This window comes from Eublepharis macularius, chromosome 5 (genome assembly GCF_028583425.1).
Source record: "Eublepharis macularius isolate TG4126 chromosome 5, MPM_Emac_v1.0, whole genome shotgun sequence".
Taxonomy (NCBI): Eukaryota; Metazoa; Chordata; class Lepidosauria; order Squamata; family Eublepharidae; genus Eublepharis; species Eublepharis macularius.
Genome location: NC_072794.1, coordinates 27,517,180 through 27,529,181, shown reverse-complemented (window position 1 = coordinate 27,529,181; position 12,002 = coordinate 27,517,180). Strand labels below are relative to the sequence as shown.

General features: G+C 42.9%; 1 protein-coding gene across 6 annotated transcripts in view; it reads left to right on the top strand.

Moving 5' to 3' along the window:
- The window catches only part of RASAL2 (RAS protein activator like 2), a 271,541-nt gene that overhangs the window by 164,255 nt on the left and 95,284 nt on the right, over positions 1 to 12,002 (top strand). The window lies entirely within an intron of this gene.

The window sequence follows — 12,002 nt, the reverse complement described above, 5'->3', positions numbered from 1 at the left end:
TCTAAGGGCTCTGTGAAAACCCTGGCAAAATACATCTCTGTACTCTCCTGTCAGATATATCTAAATTTATTTTTCTATATGTTTGAGCAGGAGAGAGAAGTGAACTCTTGCCAAATTTCTAGAGTTAATTACAAAGGTGCTTTGGTTAGTAACGCAAAAACAGTGTTAAAATAGTTTCCGAAACTAGCTCATGCTTTTCCACAGTGGCTAACTTAAGGCCTGAATTTTCTGAATGGGTGACCTCCCTTCCTTAGAGCAGGTAAGCAAAGAGAATTATAGAAGGTGGAGGGAGAACAGCCACCTTTAGGCAAGTCTGCTCCTGTCTTTAAAAATCCCCTTATTTCTTATGAGTATCCTGGGAAGTGGTCCAGTTTAATAAAGCCCTTAACAAGTGCAGGTTGTTCTAGTTTATGTGTATGTATGTTTGTTGTTTGTTTCTGTTCCTCTGTCCCTGTCTGTGCTCTTACTCTTCAGTACAGCACACTCACCTGTCTGAAGTTGTCCTATTCCATCCTGTTTTCCCTTGTTGTCCCTTATGCCTGGAACTTCCTCTCAGAGACCCACAATGGTGCTACCTCACTTGCTTAAAATCCTCCACAAAACCCACTCTTTCCACAAAGCCTTTGGCAAGAACCCCTTTTGAGCCTTAGCCTCTATATAAACAAAACATAAATGTCCAGGGCTTTTTTTCTGGGAAAAGAGGTGGTGGGACTCAGTGGGTTGCCCTCTGAGAAAATGGTCACATGGCTGGTGGCCCCGCCCTCTGATCTCCAGACAGAGGGGAGTTCAGATTGCCCTCCGCGCCGCTGAGTGGCACGGAGGGCAATCTAAACCCCTCTGTCTGGAGATCAGGGGGTGGGGCCACCAGCCATGTGACCATTTTCAAGAGGTTCCGGAACTCCGTTCCCCTGCATTCCTGCTGAAAAAAAGCCCTGTAAACGTCTGTCACTGAACTAAACACATGGCTCTCCTGTTTACATCGTTCCCCCTCTCTTCTGTAGTCATCCTTATTGAATTTTAGATTGTAAGCTCCTCCAGGCAGGTGTCTGCCATCTTGTTTGTTGCTGTCTTATGGTCTAGGCTTATTGGTAACAATTACAAACAGCTACAGCTTCTCCCAGCCCTCTGGCAAAAAAAAAAATGTTCCTGCTGAGCAGGTCCCTCTCTGGCATGTAGTTGGTAAAGGTAAAGAAGGTAAGAGACACTTGACCTAAGCTGGTTATGAATGTGTCTGCGTGTAGTCACTGAGGCAACTGATGACCTCTTAAAATTTAGTACTGTTTGTTCTCACAACTGGGTAGCTTGCTGATAAGTTGGGAAGAGAGGCTGAACATCTTCATGCCCATCTGTACTGTGGGCCAGAGGTTTTACTCCCATGTGGTTGCAAACTACCCTATGAGCAGAACTGCCTGTTTGAATGCTAGTTGAGGTACTTGAGAAAAAAACAAAAACTAAAGATTAACTCTTTGTTGTTGTGGACATTAAAGCAGAGGCCAGGTACAATGACATTTTATGAACAGAATAAGAAAGGTGCATCTGAGAGGCTATGTCTCTCCCTTTGTGTCTCGCACAAAATTGCCTGGGTCATATCTAGGTTTTTGCAGGTGTTAGGATGAGGCCAATTTTTAGTAGAATTGGCAAGTGTCCAATTTTCACTCCTATTTGGGGGAACTGACCAGAGGAAATGTTCCCCAAATACCAGACACCTAGCCCTTCCCCCTGGCAGCTCCATCGGCCAGCCCAGGCACCCCAGCTGGCCGCCTGAGGCCGTGCGGCTCTGCCCTCAGCCTGGAGAAGTGGCCAAGTGGCCAGGTACCCAGCTGGCCTCCCACAGCTGCACGATGCTGCCCAGGAGTGGCCAGCCAGCCTGGGCACCCGGAAGTGGGGTTGGCATGATGACATCATTTCTGGTACTGATGTCATTGTGCCGGGGCAAGAGTGCTCACGTGTTGTATGTATGTATATCTGGTTTTTTAAAAAGGTGAGTGCTGCCACCCCCTCCCTGGGGTCCAGTATTATTCTGGATCCCATCTGTCAACCCTGTTTTTCAGTGATACTCCCTGCCGCACACACACAAGAGCAGCATTTCAAAGGGTTCCTTGGGCTGTCACAGGAGTGTAGGATTGGCAAAAGTCACCTGTGAAAATCTAAACAGGAACCAATCCAGTGAGTTATTGTATTGGCTGAGCGAAGCAGGTTGTGCAAGATTGCCAGTGCTAGGGGCAGTGGGGTGTGTGGACTGTCTCTTCCCGTCATGTAAAAATGAATTTATGGTTTCTGTAGGAACTGTCTACACCTTCTTAAGAAGGCTGCCTCGGGCTGTAGGTTGTACAGTATTATACAACTTAATCAGTTACTCTGGTCTAAAATGAATAGTGACATCTAGGTACCCATGTGCAACTGCTCTGCTAGTCCTCAGGGCTTCCTTTCCCCATTCCCCCGCAAAATACCTTCCTACCCTTTTATTGGACATTTATAGTTAGCATTTATAATTCAGTGAATTTCATGTGTTGAGAGCAATTTTCAAACGTTATGGCTTAGATCCAGATCCCACTTCTCTGGGAATTCTGCCCACAGAGCATGATTCCCCATGCAGAGGGCATAGAGATTTGCCTAAGGCCACTGGGTGAATTTGTGGCTGGATGAGATTTGTAGCAAGTATTCATTGTGCCCTGAGCCAACTTCATGTAATATTCTGATGCCGAAGCTTGCCTTCTGGGTTCATTACACATGATAAATGGAAGTGTGCGAGGAGCTGTACCTGCTGAAATGCCATCTTTTCTGCAATTACTAAAGGCATAGGAGCCGTGTCCTGCTTTACTTTTTTATTTTACTTCATTTGTACACTAACTTTCTCTCCAATGAGGACAAAAATGACTTACAACATTCTTGCCTTCTTCATTGTCTCCTCACAACAACCCTGTAAGGTAGGTTAGGCTGAGAAGGTGTGACTGGCCCAAGGTCACCCAGCAGCTTCCATGGCAGAGTGGGGATTCAGACCTGGGCCTCCCAGATTCTAGTCCAGCATTCTAACCACTACACCGCACTGGCTCCCCTTTCTCCCAAAGGGGACCCAAAGCAGCTAACATCATTATCTTCTCTCCCGTTTTACCCTAACAAGAACCCTGTGAGGTAGGTTAGGCTGACAGTGTGTCACCCGGCAAGCTTCCACATCCTAGTTGGACACTCTGCCACTACACCACTCTGGCTGCTTTGCATCTTGTATATAATCATTACATATTCACAGTTTTAAACGTGTTGCACCCCAAATGTTTTAGTGTTCTTCAAAACATTTCTTCCTTCTAACTTAATATGCATATTTTCTTTAGCTGTAAGCAATGGCATGTGTATGAAAGAGTTATTCGGGCTTTTGCCTTTGCTTGCCTGGTGGCCATTTCCTTTTGCCATTCTGTGTTCAGCCCAATCACATGGTTTCCAGGCCTGCATCTCCAAGCAGCGAGGACTGTCTGCGTTGAGACATACAATGCTGACTTTAAAATCTCCCTCTCCAGGCAACGTGTTGATGACCTCTGTTTATGAACAACGTTGGGTGGAGATTCTCTTCATAGTTCTAACAATGCCAGTCCTTCATTAGCCATGGGAGTTTCTGTTGTGACGCAAGGGCACTCCCTTTTTTCCCCCTTCCTTTTTCCTGCACCTGTTTCATGCTAAATGGAGCAGATGAAATAGTGTTTTTGCGATGAGAGCACCTAACCCTGAACGAAATGGAACTAAGTAACACAGGGTAAGAGATCCATAATTGTCTTGAGCAATCTGATAGCGGACAGGGTGCCATTAAAACCCATACAATGGAGGAGGAAATATTGTAAGCTGCTTTAGGTCCTCATTGGGGAGAAAAGCAAGACCATAAATAAACAAACTTTCTGTCATTATTATGCCTGCTTTAAAACTTTCTATTTGGTGTCCCTAACCAGGTGGAAAGCTGTCTGCCAATAGTAGTTAGCTACATCCCCACAACCTCTTTAGATGTCCAAGGGAATGTACGTCTAGTGGGATCATATTTTGCTGTGTGGCCAGAGGCTGGGCTTGCCAGTATATTTATTGTTTTGGATGACTGTAATCTTGCTTAGATTCCATATTGGAAGAAAAGTTGCATAACCATTTTTTTAAAAAACGATTCATTGGTACATTTTCCCCCTCAGATTGTATTTTCCCCAAAACTCTTATTTTTCCTGACCTGAATTACTGATTCCATCTAAATGCATAACTGCCCCCAGCTTGTTTCCTGTATTGCTTCAGGGTTGTTTCACATACTTACATTGAAGCAAACCTTGGTTTGCTGCCAATGCCAACTCCATGGTTAGTCTACCAGTACGATGCATTTATCCATGGTTTTCAGTGAGCAAGCTACATGTTTAAAGTGCTAACCCACCCAGAAGCTGAACCTTATTACATATTAGAGATGATTTAAAACAGCAGATGCTTTAGGCTGATCCTGCACTGGACGGGGTTGGACTAGATGGTCTGTATGGCCCCTTCCAACTCTATGATTCTATGACTATCTCCCAAAAGCTGTGCATTGAGTCCATGACAGTATTCTTCCATTGAGACTCAGTGCAAAATCTCTCACTAGTTGATAAAAAATTAAAAGGGAGCAAGGCAAATGAGAGAGAGAATGACCTGTCTCTAACACAGATTATATTGGTACTTTGTGCTGCTTGTCCTCTCAAACACAAACATATTGGTAAAATTAATTTTTATCTAGTGTGGCACTCCCTGCATACATTGCAACTGGAAGCCCATATGGGATAGCCACATTATGCATCAAAGAAGAACACATAGAAGCAAATCTAGCCAATGTGGAGAGAAATAAAAGACACAGAGCCTGTCAACTGGGCCATCTAATAATCTTCTGCAGTCAGGAGAGTAAGGCTTGGTGGAAGGGGCTGGGAATGACTGGAATGGCTTAATGAGAACGGGGGGTGGAGTTTCGGTGGGATACCACCTCAGAGCATCACTGTATTAGAAGATGCACCCCCATGTTTATTTAAGTCAAGTCAAAAGAGTTTATTGTCTATAGCCATAGGCCGTCACAATTCACCAAACATTGACTAATAAACTATTAAATCCCTTATCACAGTTTGGCCCCATGTTTATTGCATTTCATCATTTTGCATAAGCCACCTTTTGGAATCCTGGCTTAGAAGGCAGGGCAGAAATCAAAGAAGTGATCTCATTCTGGTACCAGGTGAAGAAGAAGGTAGGTGTGTTAATATTTACATGGCCAAGGCCAGTGGAATTGGGAGTGCTTGGGAAACAGTGAGATTTGCAGTCTCTGTGCTGTGTTGCTGCTTAGTGCTTATAGAGTCCTAACGAATGATTGTCCTCAAGGCATTTGCTCTTTTTAAGAGGCTGCTCTGCTTTAGGGTACTAGTGATTCAGTCTGCCCGTAGCTCATCATTGTTTTTAGGCCAATGACAGCATAGCAGAGGAGGAGTTTAGCACTCAGCTGATGCCAGCAAACTTGTAATTTCCTTAGCATCTGGAGAGAAGCAGGCAAGAACATGAGAGGTAAATAGAGGTGATGATTGACAGAACATCTCCACCCGGGAATGCTGAAAGCATCATCTGCCACATTCAGAGTAAGCCAGCAAGTTTAACTTGTTGTGAGGGTATTAACCAACACTGACTATAGAGGAGAGAAGGTGACTTGAAGTGCACTATTTTTTAATTTATTTTTTAAATGTTGCCATTTTATCATAGTGTTCAAAAGCATCTTACAAACCAAGCATGGGGTAGTGGGAAGAGAGTCAGTCTAAGATATGGGCGACCCAGTTTCAAATTCCCACTCTGCCACAGAAGCTTGCTGGGTAACCTTGGGCCAGTCACACATACCCTTAGTCAAACCTGCCTCACAAGGCTGTTGTTGTGAGGATGAAACTGAGGAGGGGAGAAGGTTGCTGTAAGCTGCTTTGGGTTCCCATTGGGCAGCAAGATAGGGTATAGATATCTAAACAAATACAAAAAGACAAACAGTATCAACAATAAAACTATTGATTTAAAACTAGACCACACATTAATAACAAAACTACAAGACCGCTTGCAGTAAAATTTTCAGAAGACCACAAGAAACCTACAACATTTAGTTAAGGGCAGGTCCTCGGAATAAAAATGGACCTGCCTTTAACTAAAGGTTATAGGTTCCTTACGGTCTTCTGAAAAAATTGCTGCAGGCTGTAGATGCTTCCTTTGGTATGTCATTAAAAGCAGTGGTGTTGCTTCCTTGGAGAAAGCACAAGCTCTGCCTGTGAGGACCAAGCCTGCCTAAACTTTAAAGTAATAACCAGCACCGTGAACTGATTTAGTTTTAGCTTGTCCACCCTCTTCCACTTTACCCCAACCTTTTAAGCATAGGTTCAAAGCAGAGATGGCTGTAGCTGGGGGCCTTGTTGAAGTCATATAGAGGTGGCTGACTCCAGCAGATGTTGATGATCCTTAACTCCTGTGATCCAAATAATTCCTATAGCTATTCAGGAGCATAAGGAAAAACGTAGAGTCTTGTGGCACGCCATATTTCAGTCCCCGTATAGGTGACTCTAGTTTCCCAATGGAAACTCACAGGCTTCAGTCCAATGGAAAAGAACAAAACAGTATCTGAAATCCCAAAACTGTGCTCTGACTGGTTTAACAAGATGGTATGGTCAGCGGTAAAGCAGATTTACTTCCAAAACCAGGCTAGAAACCAGATTGAAAAGGGTCAAGAGAAGATGTGTCATTCAGGTAAACCTAAAGTAGGTTTGCCATGAGTCACTCACACTGTGATATCTTACCTAAAGAAGAGGTATTAGTCAGTAGTCTGTAATTAGCCAAATCCTTGTTCTCCAAGGAAGGGATTTTCGCCCAGAAGGGGTCTTATAACAACCTCCTTCAACATGCTTGGCCGATGACAGCAGGCCAATGAGGTGTTTATTAGCCTCACCAAAGGCTTTTTGTAACCTCCTCAGGTACAATTTAACTATCCATGAAGGGTAATGATCTAATTTGCAAGAAGCGGCAGCCTCAAGAACCCTGACCACATCAGTCAGAGAAAGTAATCCATAGTTACCCATGCTACTGTGACAAACAGATGTTTATGACACATCTCGTAATGGATCTGTCTTCACACTGGCATCCCAATCAGATTGTAAGCAAAGAATCTATCAGAAGTCTTACAGCAGGCCACTGAGCTATTTCCATATACCAAATCCACATTTGTCCATTAAAAAACCACTAGCAATTTTGGACTGATGAATGAGATTCAGCTGATACAGTGGTGTAGGGGTGGGGGAGAGATTTCTTTGCCGCCATCACTGCAGCTTCATAGGTTTGCAGATGAGCTCTGTGATGTGTTGTGACTAGTTCTGCCTGAGTTTTCCACCAATGATGCTCCCAGCATGCTTCATGGCCCCCAGCTCCCTGCTCTACTGGGGTCCCACAGGATGGAAAGAGAAGTCACTGGGCAGTGACTCTGTCTGAGAACCTGTCATTCCACTCTGACATCATTGCCCCAACAGAATCAACATTCGAATCCCCCAGAGTGTTCTGGAAACCCATTGGATCTGTACAATTCTGATGGCAGACCATCCTAATTAGTCTACCACCCTTACAGTAGGATGACAGTATGCTCCCCTAAGCCTGAAGCAATTAGTGATATGTTCATGACACAGGGCCTCCTATTTAGCCCCTTACTAGATTATGGGTTTTCTGTTCAGTGGAATTTTTTTCAAGCATTGGGCCCATTACAACTTGGGATGGTGCTATGGAAGCCATCCTTTAACAACAACAACAACAACAATAATAACAATAATTTATTAATTAACCATAACAACATATACAAAACTCTAATATATATAATATCATAAAGATTTAAAATTGAAAAGTTAAAATTAAGAACTTAATTATTTATAATCGTGGAGAAGCGAAAGGGAAATAACAAAATTTTAAATTCAATTAATTCAGAAACACGTCCTAGTCCTTCCTGTTTGGGATAATATTATTACACTTGAGATATTCTATCACCATATTCCAACCCCTCTTCATGACTAGCTTTCCACATATTTATGACGCCTTCCTCAAAAAAAGAATTGTTTGTTATTCTACACATTACATACATCTCCCATATTTTATTATACCATTGCATCTTCATAGGTGGGTATCTGATTTCCAGTGTTTAGCTATTAACAACCTTGCCACTGCCAACAATGTTGAAATCAAAACTATATGTTCTTTTGTCAACCTACAATTGTGCCAAATATCAAACAACAACACTTTAACATTATGAGGGGGAAAACCTTTTAACAATTTTTAAAATCTCCTCATAAATTCCCTCCAAAAGACCTGAATGACTGGACAGTCCCACCAAATATGGTAGGGAGTTCCTTTCATTTTACATTTCCTCCAACAGTTTGGGCTAACAGTTTTAAAGTTTGATTTAAGCTTAGATGAAGTTAAATACCATCCTCATTTTGGAGAAAAGACTAGAGCCAGGCCAGACTAGGAGGGCCAGACTAGCAGCATGTTATTGGCATACTGTGGTCTCAAAACTGAGACCATCTCTTGCCAGGATATTCTCCACTGACATAGGTGGGCAGTATGCCACAAAAGTCCTTACCTTGATGAGATTTTCAAATGATCCAACTGCAGACATTGTCAATGCAATATGGCAGCATGGGCCTGTGAGAACAAGACACAATCAAAAGTGCTTTAAATTCTTTATTGGTTTGGGGCAGGGGTATCCAAAGCACAACCTCTCCTGTACTTAACCTGCCTGTTGTAAACAGGTGAGCTGAGTCATATTTTTAAGCTTTTCTTCGTTTCTATGACCTGGAAACGTGCTGACTTCTTACATTCCATTGCAAGGTGTATTTTTAATTAAATCAGGTTCCCACAGGAGCTACAAAACAATGGCTCAATTCAGACAAAATACTAAACTGTGTATTTAGCACTATGTGAATGAACCTTAGACTTGGGCGACGCAGGGAAAAGAGGTGGAAGATTCTAGTCTAGGGAATAGATCAACCATGGTTATAAACTGCAGCTGGGCAAATTACTCTTGGGCAAATCATGTTGCTTTTTTAAACAAGAGATTAGTTACAGAAGCTGTTTACCAAATGGCAAAATTTTCATTGAAGTTCTGTGCAGAAGACATGCTTGTCTTCTTGACTTGTTCAATATCAAAAAGCGTAATTTATGTGCATGTCGATCACCATCTTTGTAAAAAAAACAAACCCCTATAGCCTTTATTTATTTACATTATTTATAGTCCACCTTTCTCACTGAGACTCAAGGCAGATTACATCAATATGAACATTGGCTGGGGCATTCAATAAACCGTACAATGAGGATAGCAGAAATATTGAAACAAGCAGAAATCCAATGCAGAGCTGAAAAACAATACCGATTGTTATGACATACTAAACAGATTGATATGACGTACTAAATATCATAGAACTATGTAGTAGATCAATCCAGTGTGCATATTGGGAATTCCAAAAAGAGATGTTATCTCTCCCCACCCCATTACTTGACAGTACCCCCACAAAATGTAAATAATTGAAAAGTCAAGTGTTTGGGTTCAGTTTTTCTGCCTGGTATCTTTTAATTTCCTTAGTTTACCCAGACTTATGTCACCACCAAGGTGTCCAATATGTCAAGGTTCTTAGGGCTTTTAATTTAGTTCCTGCTGAAAATGACAGCATCATGAAAACCGTGCCCTTGTGGCTGCCACATTGAGATGCCACCATTTAAACGTCATTTTAAAATACTGCAACGGCTTGATCCTGATTGGGCCATGTGGGATGAGGTGCTCTTGTCCCCCACCCATTGTGCCATATCAGATGTGGAGATGTTCCCCCCCCCCATACACAAGACCATTTGCCCTTTGAAAAAATGGGAGGAATCAAGAGAGCTGTGCTGTGGGCCCACCCTCATGGCATGTTTAATAACTTTAAAATGTCAGTAGCATCCTCATGGTGGCCACAAGGACACCATCATGTCTAGTTTAGCCCTAAAACAGTCTTGTTTGGGGGTTTTGGAGAAACATAGGGCTGGAAGATATTTTTGATGTCATTTCTGTTATCAGAACTTTTCAGTTTGAGAAAGAGAGCCACTAAGGAAGCTTATGTTTTCTTGTGGCATTCATTTCTCCTTTCCCCTCATTAAATGTGCTTTTTGTATATTCATTTGGGATGATATTTTATAGGAAAAAAATCTGCCCTGTATCAAAATCATATGGACTGCTGGATGCCAATGTAATTGACATTGATGCCGTTCTCTCTCCCCTTCAGCACTGCAATCTTACATGCATGTACTTTTTTTTTCTTTTGCTGCTGATGCTTGTTTTGTTTTTTTAATTCCCTAAGTTTGTCTGCTTTACTTCCTTTCCCTGTTTTGCCGCTAAAAGACAATCTAAAATCAGAGTGTAGCCTCTAGCAAAGGAGGCTATTTTTTATGTAGATTTGCTTTAAATAGAGAAAAAGGAACCTGTCCCTTTAAAGAGCAGTTTTCTCAGAGCATCAGCCTAGTGCCGGAGGACAAAGGCAGTTGTTGTTGTTGTTATTATTATTATTATTAGTAGTAGTAGTAGCAGCAGCAGCAGCAGCAGCAGCAGCAGCAGCAGTATTTGTGGGGCCTAGGCGTCCCTCATTTGTCAGGGTCCATCATTGTTTGCGTTTGTTCAAAACTGCAAAGTGACCTTTTAGGTCATATAACACATATCTTGTAAATTCTCTGGGTTAGCTGTCCTGTGCTGCAGTTGCAAGCAGGCACCCCCTGCCCAGCTGCAGGACAAGGATAGGGAATGATTTGTTATGCTCCTTCCTTTTGTCAATTAAACGGACTCTCTGTCTGTAGCTGTGGCTCCTTTGATTTTTCCTAACAGAACTCATTTCTCTTGACACCCCCCCCTTTGTCCTCCCCAAAGGATAGGGGGGAGCCCTATTAACTCAGGAGGCCAAAGCCCTCCCCTTGCTGGCTGCTGCTTCGCATTCTGATGAAGAGGAGCCGTTCTAATATCCTTAATGCTACTGCTGGCAGTCAGAAACAGATTCCATTATTGTCGATCAATGCAGCCGCCATGCGGGAGGGGAGGGGGAGAGGGGTGGGGAGGGGAGGGGCACTTCCTATTCACAGATTGATCAACCTGCCATTGCATGAGCAAATGCATTGTAAGAAAGGCTGGGATGCTATAGTAATAACAGCCGAAGCAGGAAGGAGACTGGTGGCCGTGCAGGTCTCTTTGGTTGATACAGGGCTTTAAAGAGTCTTTAAGATTTCTTTGGGAAACTGGAGGGGGAAACCCAAAGCTGCTGAAATCTTATTTACCTTTTTTCACCTAAAAAGGAGACAGTGATATGTTAGCGTTTATTGTTTTTAAAGTGCATGGATGGCTTGCTGATCTTTTCTGCTTTGGAGTCAGTTCTTTTGTCTTTCTATTAGCTTTATATTTTTGGATATTCTTTTAGCGTTTTAAAATATAAGCCACCCTCCATCACATTGTTTTTAGTCTTCCCAGTCAGGCTGAGAAACTGGCACCCAATCTTCCCTCTGGCTGCCCCTCATGCTTTCTTTATCAGAAAGGTCGGTCAGCTAGGGAGTTGAGACCTAGGCCAGGTCATCCTTTCCTCTTTTCTGTTTTGTTTTGTCCAGTCCAGTCAATAACCTTAGTACTGGACTCCCAGGACCATCCTCATCTCCCCACCCGCCCTTCCCTGCTTTGTTTGGCCATTGTCTTCTGTATGGAAAAGTTTTCTGGCTGGAGAATGAGTCTCCTTTCTCCGGGAGATGCAGCCGAGTGGCTGGATACCTGCATGGAAGATGAGAGAAGCCTTCTGTCATTTCTTGGTACGGTAGGCTTGGAATAAATACTTCTTTCGAACGTTTTCTTGGCTGAAGCTTCTTAGATGAGTTCTCTTTGTTGTTGTTCGGGAGCAGTCAGAGGAATGAATTTGAGCACGCTTTGTAATAAGATGCGAGTTTTCAAGTGCCTCTGCAAGAAACTTAAA